Raw genomic sequence first — 26,463 nt, 5'->3', positions numbered from 1 at the left:
CATCCATACAACAAAAGTAAAAATCAATTTCTCATTATTGATTACTTTGATCATGTGTGTATATTGTACATTTTTATTTAAAGTCAAACACCTTTCAAATTGTATCAGTTGGATGGTCAGAATGAAGTTGATCATAAGTTCCTCAAAGTATGAACCTTAATTCGTGTATATTTGTAGCCCTGCTGCTGCTGCTGCTAAGTCACTTCAGTCATGTCCAACTCTGTGTGAACCCATAGATGGCAGCACACCAAGCTCCTCTACCCCTGGGATTCTCCAGGCACAGATACTGGAGTGGGTTGCCATTTCCTTCTCTGATTTGTAGCTCTAATATTTATCACATATTTATAACGTGACTAAGGTGATGTGCCAAAAAAAAAAAAAAAAGGCAAAATGGTTGTTTGAGGAGGCCTTGCAAATAGCTGAGAAAAGAAGAGATGCTAAAAGCAAAGGAGAAAAAGAAAGGTGTACTCATCTGAATGCAGAGCTCCAAAGAAGAGCAAAGAGAGAAAAGAAAGCCTTCCTAAGTGAACAGTGCAAAGAAATAGAGGAAAACAATAGAATGGAAAAAACTAGATATCTTTTCAAGAAAATTAGAAATACCAAGGGACTATTTCATGAAAAGATGGGCACAATAAAGGACAGAGATGGTATGAATCTAACAGAAGCAGAAGATATTAAGAACAGGAGGCAAGAATATACAGAAGAGCTAAACAGAAAAGATCTTAATTAATGACTGAGATAATCATGATCATGTGATCACTCACCTATAGCCAGACATCCCGGAATGTGAAGTCAAGTGGGCCATAGGAAGCATCACTACCAGCAAAGCTAGTGAAAGTGATGGAATCCAGTTGAGCTATTTCGAATCCTAAAAGATGATGCTGTAAAAGTGCTGCACTCAATATGCCCACAAATTTGGACTACTCAGCAGGGCCACAAGATTGGAAAAGGTCAATTTTCATTCCAATGCCAAAGAATATTCAATCTAATGCACAATTGCTTTTATCTAACGTGCTAGCAAACTAACACTCCAAACTCTCCAAGCAAGCTTCAATAGTATGTGAACTGAGAAATTCCAGCTGTGTAAGCTGGATTTAGAAAGGGCAGAGGAACCAGAGATAAAATTGCCAACATCTGTTGGATCATAGAAAAAGCAAAATAATTCCAGAAGTACATCTACTTTGTTTTATTGACTATGATAAAGGCTTTCACTGTGTGGATCACACGAAACTCTGGAAAATTCTTAAAGAGATGGAAATATCAGATCACCTTAGCTGCCTCCTGAGAAACCTGAATGCAGGCTAAGAAGCAGCAATTAGAACTGGACATTGTGCAGTGGGGTGGTTCCAAATTGGGAAAGGAGTATGTCAAGGTTGCATATTGTCACCCTGTTTATTTAACTTATATGCAGAGGACATCATGAGAAATGCTGGGCTGGATGAAGCACAAGGTGAATCAAGATTGCTGGGAGAAATATCAATAACATCAGATATGCAAATGATGCCACCCTTATGGCAGGAAGCAATGAAGAACTAAGGAGCCTCTTGATGAAGTTGAAAGAGGAGAGTCAAAAAGCTGAATTGAAACTCAACATTCAAAATACTAAATCATGGCATCGGGTCCCATCACTTCATGGCAAATAGATGGGGAAATACTGAAAAGAGTGACAGACTTTATTTTCTTCAGCTCCAAAATCACTGCAGATGGTGACTGCAACCATGAAATTAAAAGTCACTTGCTCCTTGGGAGAAAAGCTATGACCAACCTCGTCAAGTCGAGTCAAGTCAAGTCACTCAGTCGTGTCCAGCTCTTTGCAACCCCAATGGACTGTAGCCCACCAGGCTCCTCCGTCCATGGGATTCTCCAGGCAAGAATACTGGAGTAGGTTACCATTGACCAACCTAGACAACATATTAAAAAGCAGAGATGTTACTTTGCCAATAAAGGTCTATCTGGTCAAAACTGGTTTTTCCAGTAGTCATGTTGGATGTGAGAGTTGGACCATAAAGAGTGCTGAGCACTGAAGAATTGATGCTTTTGAACTGTGGTCCCTTGGACTGCAAGGAGGTCCAACCAGTCCATCCTAAAGGAAATCAGCCCTGAATATTCATTGGTACTGATGCTAAAGCTGAAGCTTCAATACTTTGGCCACCTGATGGGAAGAACTGACTAATTGGAAAAGGCCCTGATGCTGGGAAAGATAGAAGGCAGCAGGAGAATGGGATGACAGAGGATGAGATGGTTGGATTTCATCACCGACTTGATGGACATAAGTTTGAGCAATCTCCAGGAACTGGTAATGGACAGGGAGGCCTGACGTGCTGCAGTCCATGGGGTTGCAAAGAGTTGGAAGTGACTGAATGACTGAACTGAACTGAGTTGAAGTGCATTTTTATTTCAATTAATATCATTTGATATCTTTAAATAAATTATTCTTTGACCATTTTGTAGGGAACATCTCGATGTGGTCTGTGTTAGGGTAAATATTTATATACATGCATAGAATTAGTGAAAGTGAAGTCGCTCAGTCGTGTCCGACTCTTTGCGACCCCGTGGACTGTAGCTCACTCGGCTCCCCCGCCCATGGTATTCTCCAGGCAAGAATACTGGGAAACGTCAAATATTAAGATGCTTATAGGGATCCTAAGCTTATTAGCTAAAAGTATAGATCATAAACTCTCTAAATGTACAAAATTTATCATTTTTCCAAAACTATACTTTAAGTGCTTAAAAATGGAGACTAATTCATGTGCTATACAATTGTTTTACTTTAATAGTATCATCAACTTACTGATGACAAGATTTTATTTGGTTTTCTTAGCTGTACTCTATGAATATTCCAGTTGCGAACATAAAAATCCTGAGGTGCTTTAGTCTTCTTATAAGCATATTTAATATTTGAGAATGTATATTTCATAAGGTATGTATAACCACAGTTTCTCTGCAAGATGGTGGTTATTTAGCCACTAAGTCACGTCCTACTATTTTGAAACCCCATGGACTGTAGCCTGCCAGACTCCACTGTCCATGGGATTTCTCAGGCAAGAATACTGGAATGAGTTGCAAATCCCTTCTCCAGAATATCTTTCCTACCCAGGGATCAAACTCATGCCTCTTGCATTGCAGGCAGATTCTTTACAGCTGAGCTATAAGGGAGCCTCTAATAAGACTGGCACCTTCTAAATGATATTTCTATTATAAAGTTGAAGAGAGAGATTCTGGTCAAGATTGCAGTATAGAGGTTCTTGAATTCTCTTCTGTCCATGGGGATGCTAAATCTACAACTACACATAGAAGCAGTTCCCTCCAAAAGGCTCTTATGCAACAGTGAATAAGAAAATATCCACACTAAAACAAGTAGGAAAGGCTGAGACACATTCTCACCATAAGCTCATTCCTCGCACAGCATTATACAGTTGTGAAAGAACTCACAACTCCTAGACTCTCCCTAAGGAGAGAAGAGTTTAGCCCCAACATCTAGCACCCCAACGCTTAAGACTTCTGCAATTAAAACACCCAGATCTGAAAGTCAACAGAGCTTGTATCTATGAGACCTACAACAAAAACAGCTTTTGGCTCTCTTCTGAGGACTCACTATGTCTAGCACCCCAGGGCTCAGCACAGGGAGTAAACAGAAACACCTGTCCTCCAGCCTTTTCTTGAAAGAAGCTTATTTGCATATCTTGAAAGCTACAAGTGATGTATCCAGGGATAAACTGTGAACCTCCTGATCCTCCTCAGGACCCGGAAGCCAGCACAAACCATCCCTGTAATTTCCTTGTAGCCCATCCAAATCACTAATATCTCCTGGGCAGGAGCATCTGGCAATTCAGACTTCTGAGACTGCCACCCAGAGAACAAACTCTAATTTCCTGGCTCTGCAGGCCAGCAGGACTTGAGCTCCTGGGTCCCACAGGTGTGAAGCAAACAAAGAAACAGTTCTCGACCAGTGGTCTCCATAGGAGTCAGTATAAAAAGAGCCACAGAAACAATCCCTGAAAGCGGTCTACATGCATACTTTAAAAGCTGCTGCCTGAGGATCTGGCTTCCAATCAGCCTGCAGTTCTGTGTAGACCCTCCCCTGTGGGATTCTAACAGGCCCTGACTCACCCTCAACCACTGGAAGAAACTAAGAACATAGAAGTCATCATGGAGAATGACAACAAGAGCTACGGTCTGATTGAATGATTAGGTTCATCTTTTACATGAGACCCGTCTGTGAGAACTGGTAGAGTAATGCACAGAAACTGACAGAGCAAGTCAAGGAAAACGAAGAAACAGAGAAATATTTTCCAAGCAAAAGAACAAAACGAAAGACCAGAAAAAGACCTTAAGTAAATGAAGATAAGTGATTTATAGGGATGTACACCAGTTCAGTTCAGTTCAGTTCAGTTCAGTTGCTCAGTTGTGTCTGGCCCTTTGCGACCCCATAAATCGCAGCACGCCAGGCCTCCCTGTCCATAACTAGCTCCCGGAGTTTACCCAAACTCATGTCCATCAAGTTGGTGATGCCATCCAGCCATCTTATCCTCTGTCATCCCCTTCTCCTCCTGCCCCCAATCCCTCCAAGCATCAGAGTCTTTTCCAATGAGTCAACTCTTCACATGAGGTGGCCAAGGTACTGGAGTTTCAGCTTCAACTTCAGTCCTTCCAAAGAACTCCCAGGACTGATCTCCTTTAGAATGGACTGGTTGGATTTCCTTGCAGTCCAAGGGACTCTCATGAGTCTTCTCCAACACCACAGTTCAAAAGCATGAATTCTTTGGCGCTCAGCTTTCTTCACAGTCCAACTTTCACATCCATACATGACCACTGGAAAAACCATAGCCTTGACTAGACAGACCTTTGTTGGCAAAGTAATATCTCTGCTTTTGAATATGCTATCTAGGTTGGTCATAACTTTCCATCCATGGAGTGAGCATCTTTTAATTTCATGGCTGCAATCACCATCTGCAGTGATTTTGGAGCCCAAAAAATAAAGTCTGATACTGTTTCCACTGTTTCCCCATCTATTTCCCATCAAGTGATGGGACCAGATGCCATGATCTTTGTTGTCTGAATGTTGAGCTTTAAGCCAACTTTTTCACTCTCCTCTTTCACTTTCATCAAGAGGCTTTTTAGCTACTCTTCACTTTCTGCCATAAGGGCGGTGTCATCTGCATATCTGAGGTTATTGAGATTTCTCCAGGCTATCTTGATTCCAGCTTGTGTTTCTTCCAGCCCAGAGTTTCTCATGATGTACTCTGCATATAAGTTAAATAAACAGGATGACAATATACAGCCTTGACATACTCCTTTTCCTATTTGGAACCAGTCTGTTGTTCCATGTCCAGTTCTAACTGTTGCTTCCTGACCTACATATAGGTTTCTCAAGAGGCAGGTCATAGGATGTTCGCCAAAATCAGAACAATGCATGGACAGAGGGAAAATATAAACATAAAACCAAAAAGAAAATCTCCATCACTACCATATCAAATTGAAATGCCATGTTTTGGTTACTCATCACTAGAAGTGTATGGTACATGAGGATTTGGGCAATTATAATATAACTGGTTACATTTCAAGAAAATGACATTTTTTTTTTAGTTTTTTATTTTTTAAATTTTAAAATCTTTAATTCTTCCATGTGTTCCCAACATTTTAAAGTATCTGAAAAAAGCAGAAGTGACTGAAACAACCCTATGTCAGATGAAATGCTAAAATGTTGATTTTTAACAAGAAGATATTTGAATATATTGCCTGGTAGCTGACTGTAGTAGCTTTAGTATGAAAGTGTGAGAAGAGTGAAGAAGAAAAAAAGAAAGTGAGAAAATCTGGAAAGTATTACATTCCAATCTGTAATTAGCTCATTAACTTAGGTGTCACATATAAATATGATCTTATGATAAAATAATCAAAAATTAAGTAAAACATATAAAAGCAGGATTATAGAAACTATCTTTAGAGATTATTTAAGGGGATCTTCCCAACCCAGGGATCAAACTTAGGTCCCCCACATTCTTTACCATCTGAGCCGCCAAGGAAACCCTCCTATGATAAAATAATAAAAAATTAAGGATAAAAATATTGGAAAAACAACCAAAAAAGACAAGTTAAATAAATTAGAAAATGACAACAGGAATCTCTTAGTAAATTTTGACTACTAGTTATTATAAATGCAAAATTAAAAGTGATGTGTTTTTTGAGAAATTCACAAAAATTGCTTAGTATAATATAAAAAACATAAAAATAGAATTATAGAAACTTTCTTCAGTGATTAAACAATAATCAATGTAAACTAAAATATACCCTAATGATATTCTGAATTTACCTTATTAATGATCATAAACTCTATTTTTCTGAGTATTATACACATTTAACACAAATTGTGGCAACCAAATAAGTATTTTAAAGCAGCAGTTTTTTCTTTTTTCTTTTTTTTGAAAACTGGTAAATTGGTCATTTTTTGAATTGGTCTGCTCTCATATTAATTCCCCTTTATAATGTAGCATGTAACAAGAGCTTAAATGGAATCTGTGGATTGCTGTTAATCCAGTAGTCATTTATTTTACTCTTTTCCATAGCTCTATTATATTAACAGACTTATATAAGCACCATCAGCTAGCAGTAAAAAAAGACAAAAATAAATGATCACTGGATTGGTTTGATTTCTAGTGAGATTATAAATTATGAATGAAAAAGCACAATTGTATTAAATAAATTGTTTCTAATGGTTCTGCCCTGGCTGAACAGTTCTCAAGGAAACTTCTTGCAAATGATTAAAATGAAAGTGGCTCATCCTCTCCCTAGACTGTGACCCTTTAGGAACAGTCTGGAATGACACAAACATAAGGGGACTTCTATGGCAGAAGATGAAAAGTGCCTCAGAAGGAGGATATGAGAACACAGAAGAGGCGAATGTAGTCCAGTCTATATACATTGATGTTAAAGGGAAGGCTTCCCTGGTGGCTCAGATGGTAAAGAATCCACTTACAAAGCAGGAGACCCAGGTTCAATCCCTGGGTTGGAAAGATCCCTTGGAGAAAGAAGAATGGCTCCCCACCCCAGTATTCTTGCTTGGAGAATTACATGGACAGAGGAGCCTTGGCAGACGACACTCCATGGGGTCACTAAGAGTCAGATATGATTGAGTGACTAACACTTTTCTCACTTTTTTCATTGTTCATAGAGAAAATGATGTCTGAGCTTTCAATTATAATTCCTATGAAAAAAATTAAAAGGTATTGTGATATTTTTAGTTTGAGTTTAGATAACTTAGTATAGAGATAGATAAATAAAAATTATGACATGCCACTATAAAAATACCTTATTTCTGTTCTTCAAATCTAAAGGTCTCTGAAAAAGCAAGCTTTTATTTTTCACTAAGATTAGTTTAAATGCATTTAGCAGCAAAACCTGAACTAAATAGATATGTTTGTTGGAGAAATATTAATGTGTTTTATGACAGAATATATGCCTAGAACCTACCAAGGGCAATATATAATTTATTGGATATTTATCATGTTACCTTCATATATATATTTTTAAGTCTGAGTTTTGTCAGCAAATATTTAGGGTAGGAGATTTAAGACTTATGGTATGACAACACAGCATCCTGCTTCAAATCACCCTTTGTCATCCTTATCTTCTACCAAAATATTTTCTCAAGTAAGCTTGGTGGGCTTACCTGAGTTTCCAGCCCACAGAATTCTTAAATTACTCTGAGACTAATTCAAATGAAATATCACAAATATTACTATCTGAGGATCTTTTTATTGCAAATCATTAGCCCTGAGTTGTGACTGTTGCAGTAAGAGGCATAAAAAAGAATTTAAAACTTCATTCTAAGAATAAATCTTCCACTTTGAGAAATATGTTCCACTGAGACAGGCTCAGGACATTAATATGAAAATTTAACCAAGGCCTCTTGGTCTTTTTCCCTTTGTTTACTGCATAGCCTGGCATAGGATACATTCTTATAGCTACTTTTCAATATCTGAATTAATGTGTGGTTTTTAAAAGTAGAAGAAATGGTCCTTTGGTATACTGAGTATAGACATGTCAATATTAAGTAATGCCTTTTCTGGAAAAAAATATTGCTCTCTTGTCAGAGTAGTATTTTCCTAGGCAAAAAAAAAAAAACTGCTTCATGAATTGAAACATTATCACTTAGACATCCTTATATCACTTTTTTTCAGAATAAAAACCTGATATTCATAAGCAATGATTTGAGACATTGTTAATGAGGATTGGGAGCAGAGAGGTCTTTTGACAACACTTTTCGGTGGAAAATGCACATCCTTCTAAGTCTAGCTTAGAAAGCAGTACATATAAAATAGCACATTAGATCATTTGCTTAAAACCTAAACTAAGACTTCATCCCTGTAAAATTGATAGAAAATATCACAAAGATACAGACCTCCATATGCTTTAAAAAGCTTCAAAATATATCTCAAAAATAACATGGTCATAAGTGGCAATTATAGAAGATTTTTCTCTTAGTTCCTAGCTTCCTTATTCTTCAACCCTATAGAAATCAAAGTCTTTATTCACAGCACATCTTGTTTTTCCTGGAAGCACAAACGATAACTAAGTGAACTGAGTGGTTGAGACCTGATAGAATGATTGCCTCACAGTTTATGTCAGTGTCCTTACTGACCTCTTTGCATTGACACTTGACTCTCTCACTCCAGGTAGTTCTCTTTCATCCCTAACAAATCTATATGATTTTGACTGTAGAATTTGGATTCCTAGTTCTAGGACTAATAGCAGCCTTATCAAATGTCTGTCTGGTGATCCTGAGCATATTTTAACAGATATCAAGTGTCTGTTTTGGGAACTTGGGATGTATTAACATCCCTAAGTATCTCTATCATAAGAATGATCTACATCACAAGAAATCCAGTGGTAAGAACAATTGTGGCAGAATCTGGACTTCATCCTAATGGGTTTGAACAACATCTTCTTTTAAAGTGTTTTTCCTAATTCTGAATGTTCCCTCCTCATCTATGAATCTGAAGAAAGATGCTGACAGAACACTCAGAGACTTTACCAAGTGAGGGATGTCAGGTCCAACTGAAGACGTGAAGTGTGTATTTTCTATACAACATTGTCACCCACTCACTGCCACTGCATTGTGAGTTTACTGGACAGTGAATTCACCTCTGCATCCCTATCACTTCCATTAGCATCTACCAAATAAGCACTAGAGATTTGTTAGATAAAAAATGTCATTGAACTTCCCTGGCAATCCAGTGATTAAGAATCTGCCGACCAATGCACAGGACACAGGTTTGATCCCTGGTCTGGGAAGATCCTACATGCCACAAAGCAGCTAAGCCTGCACACCCTAGAGCCTGTGCTCGGCAACAATGAGAAGCCCATGCGCCACAACTAGAGAAAGTTAGTGTACAACAACCAAACTCCAGCGCAACCAGAAATAAATACGTAAATATATAAAATGTTTAAGTCATGAAAACATTTTAGAATTATATACTATTACAGTCAAATGAAATCATAGATATAAGCTAATCCAACCCCTGAATTTCACAGAAAATAAAAAATGACATCTTACTAGATTTGCAGAAGAAGCCTTCTGTAACTTAATTCAGTTGAATCAGGGTTATCATCTAAAAATCTCTAATTTGTAAATCTAGTGTTTCCTCATAAAATGTTGATTATTTGATATAAATATATTTTCAGTTTTTAGTTTATAAACAATTTTTTCACACTTTGAGAGTACACTTGCTTTTCTTTATTCATATCGCCATCATGAAACCATTTTAAATCCATTTTCTCTTCCTTCCTTTTGTGCCCTAGTTTTCAGATCTGAGTCTGAGCTCTGGTAATGGGGGTGCCCAACAAATTTCAATATTTTTTCTAAGCTCCAGAATATTTTTACAGCCTACTTCTTGATGTTATGTAAGATTATATTTCCCTTGATTGAATAAAAGACCTCAGAATATCAGCATGGGACTGTGATGGCAACACATAGTAGGACTAACAAGTGTATATATTATCTTCACATTGTTATTCTTTTATAAACTATATATATATCTATAATTATTAATTATTATTATTTACATATATACATATATATGTATATAAATATACATATTTTTAAATATATGTAAAAATCTTCCCTGGTGGCTCAGATGGTAAAGAATCTGCCTGCAATATATGAGACCTGGGTTCAGACCATGGGTCGGGAAGATCCTCTGGAGAAGGGAATGACAACCCACTCTAGTATTCTTGCCTGGAGAATTCCATGGACAGAGAAGCCTGATGGGCTATAGTCCATGGGGTCACAAAGAGTCAGACATGACTGAGTGACTAACACTTTCACTTTTAAGTAATAACAATTTTATTATACTTAGCTCAGCTCTTTAATCCTTTTTGATAAAATAATTATATATATGCATATAAATGTCTGTTTAAATAAATAATTTGTAATGGATAAAAGCATCTTTTGTGGTTGAGCAATATTATATTACTCCATGGATTTTAATTTCAGAATGGAATAGTTTACCTGAAAACAGTAATTACAGGAGAACTTCACATATACTGAACAAGAAAAGAAAATGAAAAGCCCTTAATGGGATAATTCCTCCTTTAGGATTTTCCCCTTAGTCTTAAAAAAGATATACACATGTAGCTTTATGTATTATGTGATATTAATATGGTAGTAAAATCAGCACGGCCACAGGTTAGGAGCATATCATTATTCCTAAGGGTAAAGCTCTCTTTTTATTATCTTCTTCTAGCTATGTGTCAACTGAATTCATATCACCACATTTTCTCTTTATGGCTCTCCCTCGCCTTCTCATTTTTCTTACAAGGCAAGAAAAATGAAGCTGCTTCTGTTTATAAAGACACCTTAATAATTCTCATTTATATATCTTCTTTCCTCTGCATTAATATTCATAAATCCTAAATCTAACTAGTAATAGTTCATTTCCATTACAATAAGCATAATCCTTTCATATTTGTCCTTCTCAACCACACTTCTTATATCTTCTCCTTTCTACTCCCTCTGTGCACTTGTCCCCAGATACAGAGTTTAAATTCCTTCTTGTAAGACTTTCATTTTCCTTCTAAAAACTCTTTTCAACACCTGTGCCATTTGTCCTTTTTCTCTAAAACACTTTTAGTTAAAATTCATCTCATTTTGTAGGTAACTGAAAAATGATTTGCTGAGTTCCACAGTATTCCCTTGCAGCCCATCTCCCTCCTCTATCATATCTAGTCCTCAATCAAATAGTTTCATATTTCAGTCTAATATAGAGGACATAACATTTATTGAGCTACAATTTTGTCTCTCGTGTGCTTGCGAGGCAGACACATTCATTTTACAAAGAAAGGTTAAGTAATTTGAAATTTCAGAAAGGTTAAGTACTTTGTTCAATTTCTCATGACCAGCAAATGTCTAAATGCTGAACACCATAACATAAAGCTGTAATGTTATTCATATTTATCTCTCACTTTTTTTTAAAGTCTCAGTTTTTTAAGTTTCAACTAATGTGATTGTCTGATTTTTTTTCTAAACTGGTCATATTCTCCAGCAAGTTTTATAAACTAACACCTCAGATTGCATGATTCTGTAATCTGATCGGGGTAGGGCACAAATAACCTGTGTTTCCTCACTAGTTTTCGACAATATACATTTACTTACGTATTTGCCATTATTTTTCCCACCTTGCTCCACTGAAGATTTGAAACAGATTTTTATCAATTTTTTCTAATGCATTATTTTACCAAAATATTGATATTTTGAATAATATAGTGATCATTCGCTGACTCAGAATAGTATTTCTTTACATTAGCCTCATAGGTATTTGAAATTTCTAAATATTTTTATCACATAAGTGATTATTAAAATAGTTGTCTGTAGTCTTTTCCATAAAAAAATGATAAGAACAAATAGAGAATCTTCTATTTAATGAATTTTTTCATTCAAGTGTTATATTCTACCATTATAATCAAATTTGGTCAATCTGCTTAATTCATTTATTTTATAATATTTAAAATTTTATGCATTCCTCCCCTTAATATAGAAAAAAGTAACTGATATAACTATAATTTTAATATTTTTCCTTAGACTATTTGAAATTAATCCTTCCATATGATTTTCAATTCTAGGTCTTCTGGAGCAATGGATATATGGAACTGAAGCAAAGGCATATTTAAACATTCTCTGTACTTTCTCCTCTTAGAAAATGAGATTTTAGTGTGGATCTTTAGGATATCACATGGAGCTGCAAAGCTCTTAGTTAACTTTAGAAATAACCCTGGTAGGCTATAATAACAGTAACTTCAACAAATGTCAAGTAGTTTAAGGAGTCAGTTTACCCAAGAACTAAACATATAACAACTACTAAGGAAACTAAGGAAGAAGGCTATGGTTTTTCCAGCAGTCATGTATGGATGTTAGAGTTGAACTATAAAGAAAGCTGAGCACCAAAGAATTGATGCTTTTGAACTATGGTGTTGGAGAATACTCTTGCAAATCCCTTGGACTGTAAGGAGATCCAATCAGTCAATCCTAAAGGCAATCAGTCCTGAATATTCATTGGGACTGATGCTGAAGCTGAAACTCCAATCCTTTGGCCATCTGATGCAAAGAGCTGACTCACCTGAAAAGACCCTGATGCTGGGAAAGATTAAAGGTGGAAGGAGAAGGGGACGACAGAGGATGAGATGACTGGATGGTGTCACTGACTCAATGAACATAAGTTTGAGTAAACTCCAGGAGCTGGTGATGGACAGGGAGGCCTGAGGGTCGCAAAGAGTCAGACACGACTGAGCAACTGAACTAAACTGAAGGAAACTTCAGAGATAGAACATGCAAAAATTTCTGTACTAGTAATGTGTTTTTACATAATTCATTTCTGTTTGTGATAAATTACGATTTAAATAATGAGTAGGGCATCCCTGGTGGATCAGACAGGAAAGAATCTGCCTGCAATTCAAGAGACTCGGGTTCGATTCCTGAGTTGGTTTTATCCCCTGGAGAATAAATGGAAACCCAATACAGTATTCTTGTCTGGAGAATTCCATGGACAGAGGAACCTAGTGGGCTATGGTCCATGGGGTCACAGAGAATTGGACAGGATGAAATGACTAATACTTTAGTATAGATAATTATAAAAAATACAGTGAAAATACAAGTATTGGGACCAGCATCCATGCTGTTTCTAGAAAATATTTGATTGATTTTCTTCATTTTTTGTCATGAGTAGATGAAATTGCCAGATTTAAAATGATTTGCTAGTTTATGGCATATGTTGTTAAAAGATTAAAAATAGCAAGTAAAGCGCAAAAATAGAAATGTCATGCTCAAATTACTTGTTAATAGAAATGCAGTGAATTTTTTGGGGAGAAAAATTTTATTTTAGATGAGAAGATGAAAATAATTTTTATGCCCATTTTAATTATGTTCAGCCATTTTTGAAGAAAGAATAAATAAGCTTTTATCAATTATAGTAAATGTATAAACATTATAATAGAAATATCTAAATTATTTCACTTATTTAAAAAATATTGTAATTTCTTATATATATTCTTATTATAAATGTCCCTAAAGATATGCTTAGGCTATATATTTCATAAAATTTTCATCCTGCTTTAATTTTTTATACATGATCAAAGTTATAATAATATTTGTCACTAATTTTACAGTAATATTGTTTTCCTATAAGTCATCATTAGCTGGCACTGAAAAATACTCCATTTTTAGTTATGTTTATAAAAATATAATATTTCATTGAATATTGTTATATAAGATAAACAAGTGAATGATCCATTTTTCTTAATCAGAAAATAAGAGCGAGAGTAAAGAAATAGCTGCTGTTTATGTCTAGTAGAGACTGAAGCACTGAGGCTGCAAATACTGTAGGAGGACAAGAGGGAGATTTCAAGCTGTATTTGTCAAACTTCATTATTTTTGATGGACTATGTCAGAGTCAGGGTTAGAATTGGTATGGAACCTGCAATCAAAACTCCAGTCTAAAGGAAAGCCAGGAAGTTGTTCAGGGAGACTGTATGTAGGATATAGCTAAGTTTTAAGTGATAGTTCCTCAACTATAATAATTTTTAATGATGTCAAATATACAAGTTATGTTTGAATACTTGCCTAACTGGACTTAATCAGTTATAGAAACTATTATATTTAAAACTCTCCTTAATGAAGTATTTTTAAAAATCCGTCATGCCATACAGATTAGAACAAATCCACAGAATAGATTTTCAAGAGCTGGCAGCTTCTATAAAGTCTAACAAATGAAAGTTTTAGAATTCAGTAATATATATGAGACTATCTGAAATAAAAAGAAATGGCTCGTCCATGATACTTTCACACACATGGAGTTCTTTGTACACAAGGTGTAAACCTATCAGAAAGAAACCTGATAGCCCATAAAGTTAATGGCCTTGCAAATAGGAGAATATACAGGTGATGGCACAGATAAAATAGAAATTAGGAGAAAGTAGACCAAGGAAAATAAACAGAGAAAGCCTAAATCATTTTTTCCTAATAGACAGATTTCATATGAAATGTCACACATAAGGAGAAGGAAATGGCACCCCACTCCAGTACTCTTGCCTGGAAAATCCCATGGACAGAGGAGCCTGGTGGGCTGCAGTTCATGGGGTCGCTAAGAGTCGGACATGCCTGAGCGACTTCACTTTCATTTTCATGCATTGGAGAAGGACATGGCAACCCACTCCAGTGTTCTTCCCTGGAGAATCCCAGGAACAGGGGAGCCTGGTGGGAGGCCGTCTATGGGGTCGCACAGAGTCGGACACGACTAAAGCGACTTAGCAGCAGTAGCAGCAGCAGTCACATATAAAATTCCTGAAGGAAACTGAAGTGATTCTCAATTCTAGACTAACAAAAAGGTATGAAAAATGGATTTAAATGTGGAGGTGCCACAGGAAAAATACATGGAATCTCTATGTCAAAGGTAGTTGTATTAATTATCTATTGCTATGCAACAAATTACTCCAAAACTTTAGTGACCTAACAATGACAAATTTTTGTTGTCTTACAAATTCTTCTACTCAGGAATCCTTTGTTGGGTAGATCTGCATCAAGGTTTCTCAGGAACTTGCAGTCTAGCTGTTGATTGTATAGCTACAGTCTCATGGTGGTGGTGCTAGAGGGGATGATTCTAAACTCACATTATTCATCTTGTTCTGTTACCATCCATGCTTCTCTAATGTGCTGCTTCACAACATGTCAGCTGACTTCTCCCAGAGTAAGCAATTTGAGAAAGAGCAAGAGAGCCTAAGAAAGATTCCACGGTCCTTTAATAAACTAATCTTAAAAAGGACATTTTCATACTGTCCATACTGTTCATGGGGTTCTCAAGGCAAGAATACTGAAGTGGTTTGCCATTCCCTTCTCCAGTGGACCACATTCTGTCAGACCTCTCCACCATGACCCACCCATCTTGGGTTGCCCTGCGGGCATGGCTTAGTTTCACTGAGTTAGACAAGGCTGTGGTCCTAGTGTGATTAGATTGACTAGTTTCCTGTGAGCATAGTTTCAGTATGTCTGCCCTCTGATGCCCTCTTGCTCTTCTGCCTTATGGCAGAAAGTGAAGAGGAACTAAAAGGCCTCTTGATGAAAGTGAAAATAGAGAGTGAAAAAGTTGGCTTAAAGCTCAACATTCAGAAAACGAAGATCATACCATCCGGTCCCATCACTTCATGGGAAATAGATGGGGAAACAGTGGAAACAGTGTCAGACTTTATTTTTGGGGGCTCCAAAATCACTGTAGATGGTGACTGCAGCCATGAAATTAAAAGATGCTTATTCCTTGGAAGAAAAGTTATGACCAACCTAGATAGCATATTCAAAAACACAGACATTACTTTGCCGACTAAGGTCCATCTAGTTAAGGCTATGGTTTTTCCAGTGGTCATATTTGGATGTGAGAGTTGGACTCTGAAGAAGGCTGAGTGCTGAAGAATTGATGCTTTTGAACTGTGGTGTTGGAGAAGACTCTTGAGAGTACCTTGGACTGCAAGGAGATCCAACTAGTCCATTCTGAAGGAGATTAACCCTTGGATTTCTTTAGAAGGAATGATGCTAAAGCTGAAACTCCAGTACTTTGGCCACCTCATGCAAAGAGTTGACTCATTGGAAAAGACTGATGCTGGGAGGAGTTGGGGGCAGGAGGAGAAGAGAACGGCAGATGTAGAGATGGCTGGATGGCAATCACTGACTCGATGGGCATGAGTCTGAGTGAACTCCAGGAGTTGGTGATGGACAGGGAATCCTGGTGTTCTGCGATTCATGGGGTCGCAAAGAGTCAGACACGACTGAGCGACTGAACTGTAATGAACTGAACTGAACTGAACTGAACTGAACTGAACTGAAAGAGGACATTCCATCCCATCAGTTCTAATGAACAGAATACAACTGCCAGCATACATCCAAGAAGAGGGAATTAAACATGGTGTGAATACCACGAGGCTGAGATCACAGAGCTTCCTTTCCTGATAGACATTGTTAATAATCTCTGAACTCTACAATGGGCAATCTGATCACTAAGACTAAGAGGAAAACCAAAGACAGAGGGAGGAAATCAACATTTAATGTGAGCAGCACATAAAACGGAGAAGGCAATGGCACCCCACTCCAGTACTCTTGCCTGGAAAATCCCGTGGACGGAGGAGCCTGGTGGGCTGCAGTCCATAGGGTCAGGAAGAGTCGGACATGATTGAGCGACTTCACTTTCACTTTACACTTTAATGCACTGGAGAAGGAAATGGCAACCCACTCCAGTGTTCTTGCCTGCAGAATCCCAGCGACGAGGGTAACCCGAGGGGGCTGCCATCTATGGGGTCGCACAGAGTCGGACACGCAACCCCATAGACGGCAGCCCCATAGGGTTACCCCCGTCCCTAAGATTCTCCAGGCAAGAACACTGGAGTAGGTTGCCATTTCCTTCTCCAGTGCATGCATGCATGCTAAGTCGCTTCAGTTGCGTCCGACTCTGGTGCGAACCCCCCAGGCTCCTCTGTCCACGGAATTCTCTAGGCAAGAATCCTGGAGTGGGTTGCCATTTCCTTCTCCACATAAAAGCATGCTGCTAAGTCGGTTCAGTCGTGTCTGACTCTGTGCGACCCCATAGACGGAAGCCCATCAGGCTCCCACGTCCCTGGGATTCTCCAGGCAAGAACACTGGAGTGAGTTGCCATTTCCTTCTCCAATGCATGAAAGTGAAAAGTGAAAGTGAAAGTGAGGTTGCTCAATCGTGTCCGACTCAGCAACCCCATGGACTGCAGCCCACCAGGCTCCTCCGTCCATGGGATTTCCCAGGCAAGAGTACTGGAGTGGGGTGCCATTGCCTTCTCCTTAAAAAAATAAACTGAAAGCTAAGTAGTTTCAATCTAATAATATCATGTGTTGGGCACCTGGGATAAGGAAAGAAGAAAATTTCGAACTATTCTGCAGTAACTAATGAAGGATAATGTCATTGCAAACTTGTGAATCAAGGGAAAACAATTTGGCAGAACAACAAAACCTCTGTTTAATGAAACGGCTTGAAACAGGAAGTAGGAAAGAAAAAAATTAAAAAAATATATAAAAGTGCAAACTGAATATGATCCGGATGTTTATGAAAATATTGATAAATAAGAGACTTCTCTTAAAACGTGGTTAATAAAACAGAATTTGGTAGTCAGTGGGATATGAATTTTGAGAATCAAATAACATTCTAAAAAAATACAAGCCATGCATTGAGTCCTGATGCATGAGACATGATGTTCCAGGCATAGGCTGGAACATTTTAATTCTCTCATTTAATTAGAGCATTAATTCAGAGGAGTGTTATTATGGAATATACTGTATTCAACTTTCTAACATCCATTATTATCACAGTGGATTAATTTAAGCCAATTATCATAACTCCAATTCCTTTGCTGACAATCAGTTCAGGACTGGGTTATTATCCATTTTTGGAGAATGATTTGTGGAAAGTCTACCGCAGTCATCTGGAACAGACTTTTTCTTTCGTGAGAGAAAGGGGAAAAACAAGATGTCTCTTCTTCCCCTAGACGTTGTCACATTTGCATATAATGCCTTAGAAAAGCTGGAAATTACTGCATTATATTAGCCAAAGGATGAGCTCAACCACAAAGATAGATAACTATTTTCTATTTATTTATGTTATTGCAATACTTTCAAAATAATTTCAGCCTAAGATGAAAATACTTTATGAATTCTCAATTTTGCTAAAAACAAAAATTTTTACTGAAAAGTTATTTTTCTGTCCTCTTTATCACTAATTCTAGAAGAAAAATGTTGATTAAAATCAAAGCTGTATTAATTTTTCTCTTTTCCTGCAGGACAGAAAAAAATATGTTACATCGCTTTAACCTCTAAATTGAGAAAGAAGTGCAAAAGTGTAAAGGCAGTTGGTTGGTGGTATAAAATTAACAACTTGGCATCTGTAGCAGATATCTACTTACTGCCAGACATTTACCGAAAGAAAAACATTCTTTGCTGTCAAATTTTATTAGAGATTGCACTGAACTTGGAAAAGGTCTCCTAGGAATATTTCTTGCTTGACAAGAAATGAACACAGTGTCATTTCACTTTCTGTTTGTGGAAAGACAAAAATCAACACTTTCTTTGGTAATTGTGTTACATTCAGAGTTCAGACATTCTATCAAAAATAAATTGTGGAATATGGTATGGCATCAAGCAACAACTGCAACTACCCACTATTAAATCCCTGGTATTAATATATATTAATATTAATTAATTATATATAATAAATATTAATTCATTAATATATATGGAGCAACATACTGAACTGTAGAAATCATGGGGACCAAATTATGATGGCAATGTGGGAATGAAAATAGACAATATGCTTTCCAAGGCATTCCTCTGGGTTTGCATGGTACAGTGCTAAGCACTGGGATTCAGTCTCTGGAGAATGTGAACTGTCATCTCTCCAAACACTATCACAGTGACCCTTATGTTTGCTGTTCTGGTGGTTCTTATTTAAATTCAGGTTCCTTTCAACCACTCAACAGTTACTGGAGGTCTACTATGCACATATTATTACAATAGATGCATTCCAATTCCAGAAGCTCACATTTTGCTGTTGTGTATTTAATCCTCATCTTATTTGATGCTATATAATAAACACTCATGTTCAACAATGATCTAAGTAGAGTACAGGAAAAAAAAAGATTAGTCACTCAGTTGTGTCCAACTCTTTGTGACCCCATGGACTGTAACCCACAAGGCTCCTCTGTCCATGGAATTTTCCATGCAAGAATACTGGGTTGTGTTGCCATTCCCTTCTCCAGGAGATCTTCCTGACCCAGGGATTGAACCCAGGTCTCCTGTATTTCAGGCAGATTCTTTACCCTTTGAGCCACTAGGGAAGCCCAAAAGTATAGCTAGGGGAGTCTGAATTTAATGTTAAATATTTTATTTCTAAGGATATATTGACTTTAAGTAGCACATTAACTTTAATTAATAGGGATAAATACAGTGGTTATACTGTACCAGATATTTTTATGCATTTTATATATTGCAATTAATTATATCTCACTTCTCATTCCTGACTTAACATACTAGACTGTGGAACAGTTAAAGTACAGAAACAAAACAAACAAAACAACAAACAACAGTAGAAAACTAAGTAATATGATATTTTTCTATAATTTTCTCACTAACAGCTGTATTACTACAGCAAAAAAATGTTAGTTGCCGATCATGTCCAACTCCTTGTGACCCCATAGACTGTGACCCATCAGGCTCCTCTGTCCATGGAATTTTTTCTTCTACCTTAAGAATATAATGTGCGCTGCAAATGCCCATCGTCATGTATATTTCCTAAAGTTCATACTTTCTAACTTCTAAATGTGCATTATTTGAACATTTTTCAATGTCTTTGAACACCTGCAGTTCACTTGAAGTCTTCGGTATTGAGTACTATGCATAGACACCTTTTCTTCTAAAGCATCTAGACTACCTTATTTTAGATAAGTAATATCTTAGAAGAAATAATTTAATTCCTTTTTTCCTGAATTTTCTCCCCTTCCATCTGTCCCTTGTTCCTGTAGATGAACTACAACCTTTCTCATTTGTTCCAGCTCAGGGTGTTAAACCTCCAGGTTCCTCATCAGAACACATTCCATGTTCTAAACCAACTTTGAACCATTTTGACTTCTTTCCCTCTGTACTTCAGTTCACCATCTTTCTATTCTCCACTCAAAATTATAAATCAGACTGTCATCTCCTTTATACAGTAAATCAGGCAACACTTTTCTCTCAGCCTCTTACTTAGAAAAATCATTATCCATATTTTTATCACCATCAGTGCATCACAGAGGCAGCATGGCTCAGTGGAAGAACTTAGGAACTTAGGAAATAACTAGGAAGCAATCTATATTGTTATTGTCTATACTGTTAATCAAAATAGTTAGTGGAATTCTGCCATATAGAACTATTTTGTCATGGTAGATCTATAAGATACAGAAGAACAAAGACATATTCTAATATATAGTGAGTGATCCTCACTCCTTTCCCCTTAAAAATGTGACAGAAATCCTGGGAGGCATGGCATGAAAAATAGACCGAGATTTCAATGGAAATGTGAAATCGGAGCTAAGATGAGTAACAGAAATATAAGTCCGTTCACTGTGATAATTCCAAAATGTGCTGTCAGATGGCTTGCGTTTCCACAATTATTGAAAAATGATCTACTGAGTTGAACAGTAACCCTTCTCTTCTCCTTCCACAAAAATATGAATGTGGCCTTATATGGGAGTAGGTTCTTTGCAGATGTAACCAAGTTAAGGTATGGTCATACTATACTAGAGTTGGCACTAATCCACCGATTAGTTTCTTATAATAATAAAAGGGGAAATTTGACACAAAAACACAGGGAAAAGGCCATATGATGATGAAGATAGATATTGAAATTACACAGTAGCATATGGGGGACTGCCAGAAATTATCAGCAAATTTCCAGAATCTTGAAGAAACAAAGAAGGATCCTCTCCTACAGGCTTCAGAAAGAACACAGCTTTGCCAATACCTTGATTTCAAAGTTCCAGCCTCCCAGAACCATGAGAGAATCAATTTCTGTAGTTTAAAGCCACTAGTTTCTTTTAGCAGCCCTAGGAAACTAATACAAGTGTCACTAAACATACTATATGAAGAGTATATAAAATGACACAGGTCTGTATTCTGAATCGAAAAGATGTACTCATGTCTTAGCTATACCACTAAGTATTGAGGCTTTAGGTAAGCTATAAATCCTTATCAATCTTAATTTTATTATATGGAAATGGAATAAAAATTGCATCCACATTTGTAGCATGAAGAAAGGATAATGCAGATAAAGTACATGTCACATTCTACCCTACTGTAGAAGTTCTTTAATTCTTACCTGTAGATTTACTGAAATACAATGACCCCATCAGCATGCTCCTGAAGGTCAGAGGCACACCCAGTGAAATGACACTTAAGAAATAAAACAAAACCAATGAATTTCTTTGTTCTCTCCTACAGAACAGCTGGCACTTCTGATATGAGCATGCTGCTCTACACACTGACACATTTTCACATCAAGTCATCCCAACAGTACTGCCCAGATGCATATAATTCTTCCCAGCAGCACTCTTGAATCTTCTTTCAATATTCTTGAAAATGGGGAGTTACATGATGCATAATATATGAATGGGATTGGAGGGAAGTTAATAACTTTTTTCCCCTTTTCCCCTTTGCAGTACTACCCCCATTAAATTCAGATTTGTATATCTTTCTGATCTCAAGGTGCATGTACCCAGCGAACACACTGCCTTGCCCACAATTGAGTCTCAATTATTTATCAAACAGGAAAGAAGATCTACACAAAATTAGGATCTATAAACTACAATTACTCAGAGATGTTACAGAAGCAGGAAGAGTTCTCCAGTATCCATCAGGACTTGAGCTCTATTAATGTTTCTTAGGCTCAGGTGTCTAAAAAATCATCTGAAGACCAGTTCTGGCCTTAAGGGACTATAATTCATAAAGTCAGGGCTGGGCCCAGAAAACTGATATTTCAGCATATTTCCCAGGTGATATTGTTGCAGGTAGTCTGAAAGTCACATTTTGAGGTAGATCGGCCTGTAAGAAATAGTCATCTATAAGCAGCCTAAGAGTTTTGCTTTAGGGATAAGTTTGGAAAATATGTGCGGGTATTGATATCTAACACCACCCACTTTAGTTTTAAGTTCTTAGACCAAAATATCCCACATACCATTCTTACATTCCCATCCCCCATTCAATTAAATGAGATACACCTGCAAAATGTCCTCAAACTGTTATCCACATGGTTACTTTGCAAAAAGTATAATATAGGAAATAAACTTCTAAAATCAGAGTTTCACTGATAACTTCACATCAATCTTAGAATCTACTCTAGTTCCCGCAACCCCATTTTAAGGGTGTCTCTTAGCCATGCTACACATTAGAACTGTGTGAACAGCTTTAAAATATTCCCACCTCAGACCAATTAAATCAGATTTTGTGCTTCAGTCCCAGGGGATTAGGGGGTCCTAAATTAGTTCCAGTGTGTAGCTGGGGTTGAGAACCACAGCTTAAACTGAAGATTTTTCAGAGGCTATATGACTGATATCTCTGCTTGACAATAAGAAAATCCCTATGATTTTGAACCCTCTGATTTTCTGGAATTCGTGTAATGTCAGAATTCTTCACAGTGTAGGTAGATTCCAAATTTCAGAAACAAAGCTTCAGGAAAAGAGTGGATTCCTACAGAAATATAAGGACAAAAATGCTGTAATCCTCATATAATAGTTTAGCATCACAAGAAGAATGAGAAATGTCAAAAAAGAAAAACTGCAACACAACTTTAGGCTGGCTGAGGCCTCTCTTCTAAGAGAAAAAAAAAAGGAAAATCTTTTTTTTAATTAAATTTTTTAAGTTATATTTCATATGTTAAGGTTTAGATACTGAACATATTTTGGCTCAAAATAAATTATTCTTATGAAATGAATCAGTATCACTTTGTGAACATCAGTGAGGACCAGATTTATAAATAATTTTTGGTTCATACTTTTAACTACATATTTTCATCTTCAGAAAGTTTAAATAGTTAAGTTTATCGTGATTGAAAACTGACCCCAGGAGCCTCAACTGAAAAACACATGTATCCTTGCATATCTCTCCATGAGAGCACTTGAATAGAAAACAATCCAGTGATAAAATACTCTTGAGTTTAACAGTTTCAAGGTAAGATGGGTGAGAAGAGAGTTGATTTTGCTCCAACAAATTGGACTAAGTAAGATGTGGGCATAGCTATGTGTCAGGAAGTACTGTTAGAGTCCTAATCTGTTCAGTCTAGTTGAATCTAATCTAAGCAGGAAATAAAGTTTAGGGAAGTTTGAAATAAACTGTCTTTAAATCCTTTGTCTATTTTATAAGTTATGTCCTTACATAACTTTGCCTCTTACCCAGAACAAGTTTATCTTTACTTACTAGTTTGAATAAATAAGTGGAAGGGGAATAAACAAACACTTGTTATATACAGTAAAAAAAAAAAAAAAAAAGCATCTGTGTGATGTTTTCATTAATTTTTTCTAGTAACAGGGAAAAGACTCACTTTATCTCAGAGAAACTTGACCTGGATGACCACACAGAAACATCCTGAAAGCAAAAGTTCCAAGGAAAATGTTCAAGATAATCTATATCTACTCAATATACCTTAAGCCAGTCTATATGCACTTGATCTACTGGTCAAAAAATAATCAGTAAGTAAGTTATTTGGGGTTATTCTTAGATTTCTATATGGAATATTTTGGCATAATACAAGTTTATATTTTAATATAAATCTTCATTCATTTATTCTAATTAATTTCATCTAAGAGATATTGACAGTGACGCATCATCTGATATTTTGAGGACTACTACACAGAACTTCCTGAAGAGGTTTTAACACTCACCCTTTTAACCTTATGATAATGATGGTACAAGCTGTGATTCTCTCATCAGCAAATATCTTTTCATCATGATAGGTATATTAATACTTAGATTATGAGATTGTTACTGGTAGAGTCACAGAGTATCTTGTAACTATTGGGATTATAAAATAATCACATGGGCAAGACATCAATCTCTAACATACTGGATATACCCAAGAAAGTGTAATCTGTAAAAATTTTATCTTTGATGTCTAATTTCTAAAAACTCTCTGGGAGAAAACCACTTTGGAATTCATTCCTAGTGTCAAGGAACCAAACCAAGGTGTCAGGATAAATTTGTCACTTTGGAAATGTTCCAGGACCACTCTACAAATTCTAAAAGCTACCAAATATTAAGAAAAGAAAGAAACAACTTTCTAAAGGTGAGAAAATCCATAAGTTACACCAATTTTCTGGGCAGCTTTGTCTGGGACAAATGGCAAATTTGACCTTTCAGGGATTATAAACTCTACAAACTCTGAAATCAATTTAAACACCTTTGTAAGGTATACATTTTTATATAAATATGCATTTTTAAAATATTTTCAGATATTAAGTAATATCTAAAGTCATTGTATATTTATATTATCTCCTAAAAAATCATAAGTATTTGGAAATTGTTAATGGGATAAACAATTGATAAGATCTACCTAAACAAAGATCAGCTTGTGAAATAGTTTGTTAAATGGTTTTAAGGACTAAATGTAACTGTGTTAAGTAGTTTCTACAAAATGCATACTCTTTGAATATGCTTTATGCAAATTATCCTGAAGTAATAGTTTTGTGATCTAAACATAAAGAAAACCCTCTTAATTTGCCCTAATATAATCTGTCTCCTCTGATACAAGTAAAAACAAATGTTAACTGAGTGCCTATTTGACATATTAGTCAAGTGATCATCTGAACATCTTGGGTAATAAATAAATTTGAAAACTGTATGCCAGTAAATAAATTATAAACTCACCATGCTCAATTATCTTTAAATGACTAGAGAAAAAAAAAAAACACCATGAGAGGAAAATGTTACCTGAAATTTTAAAATTTAGAATGAAAATCAAAGTATCTAAGCCAATAAAATAACTGTCTAATAGAAATAATGACCACCCAAACTTCCAATGTATTATTTTAATTAAAGAATTTATTCACAATATTAGCCACTTATCAGTTGGTGTTTTACAGTTTGAAACAATTTATGTGTATGTTTTATCCTCCTCACAAAACTACAGCTGTGAGAAATTTCACTGTTTACTGAAAGAGACTTGAAAATTTCTGCTTATGTATTCAATTTGATATTGTAGTCAGATCTGCAAATAGCTAATTGATGATAAAGTTGATTTATAGCCTACCTGTTTTCAAATTTAGCACCTAATGAAAACTGCTACCTATAGAGAAAGGTTACAATTATCAAAGTTCTATAAAACCAATTAAATATAAGTTCTATGGTATTAGCCCATGGATATGCTACATGTTCTTTTAACCAGTTTACTTGCTCCTAAAGAAACTCTAACTGATGAATTATTCCTATAAGATCAATATATGACTGAAATGTTCAATAACACAATTTCCTGCACTATTAAACATTCATAATTTCAAATAAACAATGCATTAATATTAATAAAGACAGCAACATATACATGTACATAAACCATTTACATGAAACATATACATTTTGAATTCAAATCCTGAGTGTGGGGTAGAAGTATTGAAGAATGTATCTATATTTTGATCAATAGACAGAATCAGTCATAGTCTTTCAACTACCGGCTCCTTCCTCAAAGGTAACATTTTAATAGTTGCTTATGAATTATATCAACAATTTTAAAGGGTTCTATGAGAACCAAAGGTAATGAACAGAATTTATTCTATAAGAGATAAAACAATGAAATATGACATTGAATATTTACCTCAAATAGCTTTTAACCAAGCTATTTTAGGGACAAAGTAATTTATAAAATGTTTACCCTCTAGACATAGCAATCACTTGTTCACTGTATTGGTATCTATTGCTATTTACAAGTACAGGATGTTCCATAGCGACAGAGTCAGCACCTATATGATTTTATCAACCTAAGGTTATCTTCCATTTATCCTAGAAGAGCTCATTCCATTGCTTCCATTTTGGGAGGATTAGTAGATGCTCAACTGTGGTTTCTTTAAAACCACAGTTTTGACTTTGGGGTAATTACTCAAATTTCCTGTTTCTTAGAGTCCTCTTTTCTAAAATGTCTATGAAAATAGCATCTACATCATAGAGGTGTGAACTGTAGATAAAATTATGTATTTATATTTCTTGAGCTTCATACGTTTTAAATGATTAATGTGTTTCTATTATTTTATTCTGAATGAATATTATTTTTATTATAAAACTATATCCTGACATCAAAATGGAAGGTGATGGGGAAGGACAGATTATAACATCACATTAACATTTGATAATCACAATAAAATGGTTTCTGATTAAAAACTTTGGATTCAAATATACTTACT

Source organism: Ovis canadensis, chromosome 22, assembly GCF_042477335.2.
Source record: "Ovis canadensis isolate MfBH-ARS-UI-01 breed Bighorn chromosome 22, ARS-UI_OviCan_v2, whole genome shotgun sequence".
Classification (NCBI taxonomy): Eukaryota; Metazoa; Chordata; class Mammalia; order Artiodactyla; family Bovidae; genus Ovis; species Ovis canadensis.
The sequence above is the reverse complement of the archived record's forward strand: the minus strand, read 5'-3'. Positions refer to the sequence as shown.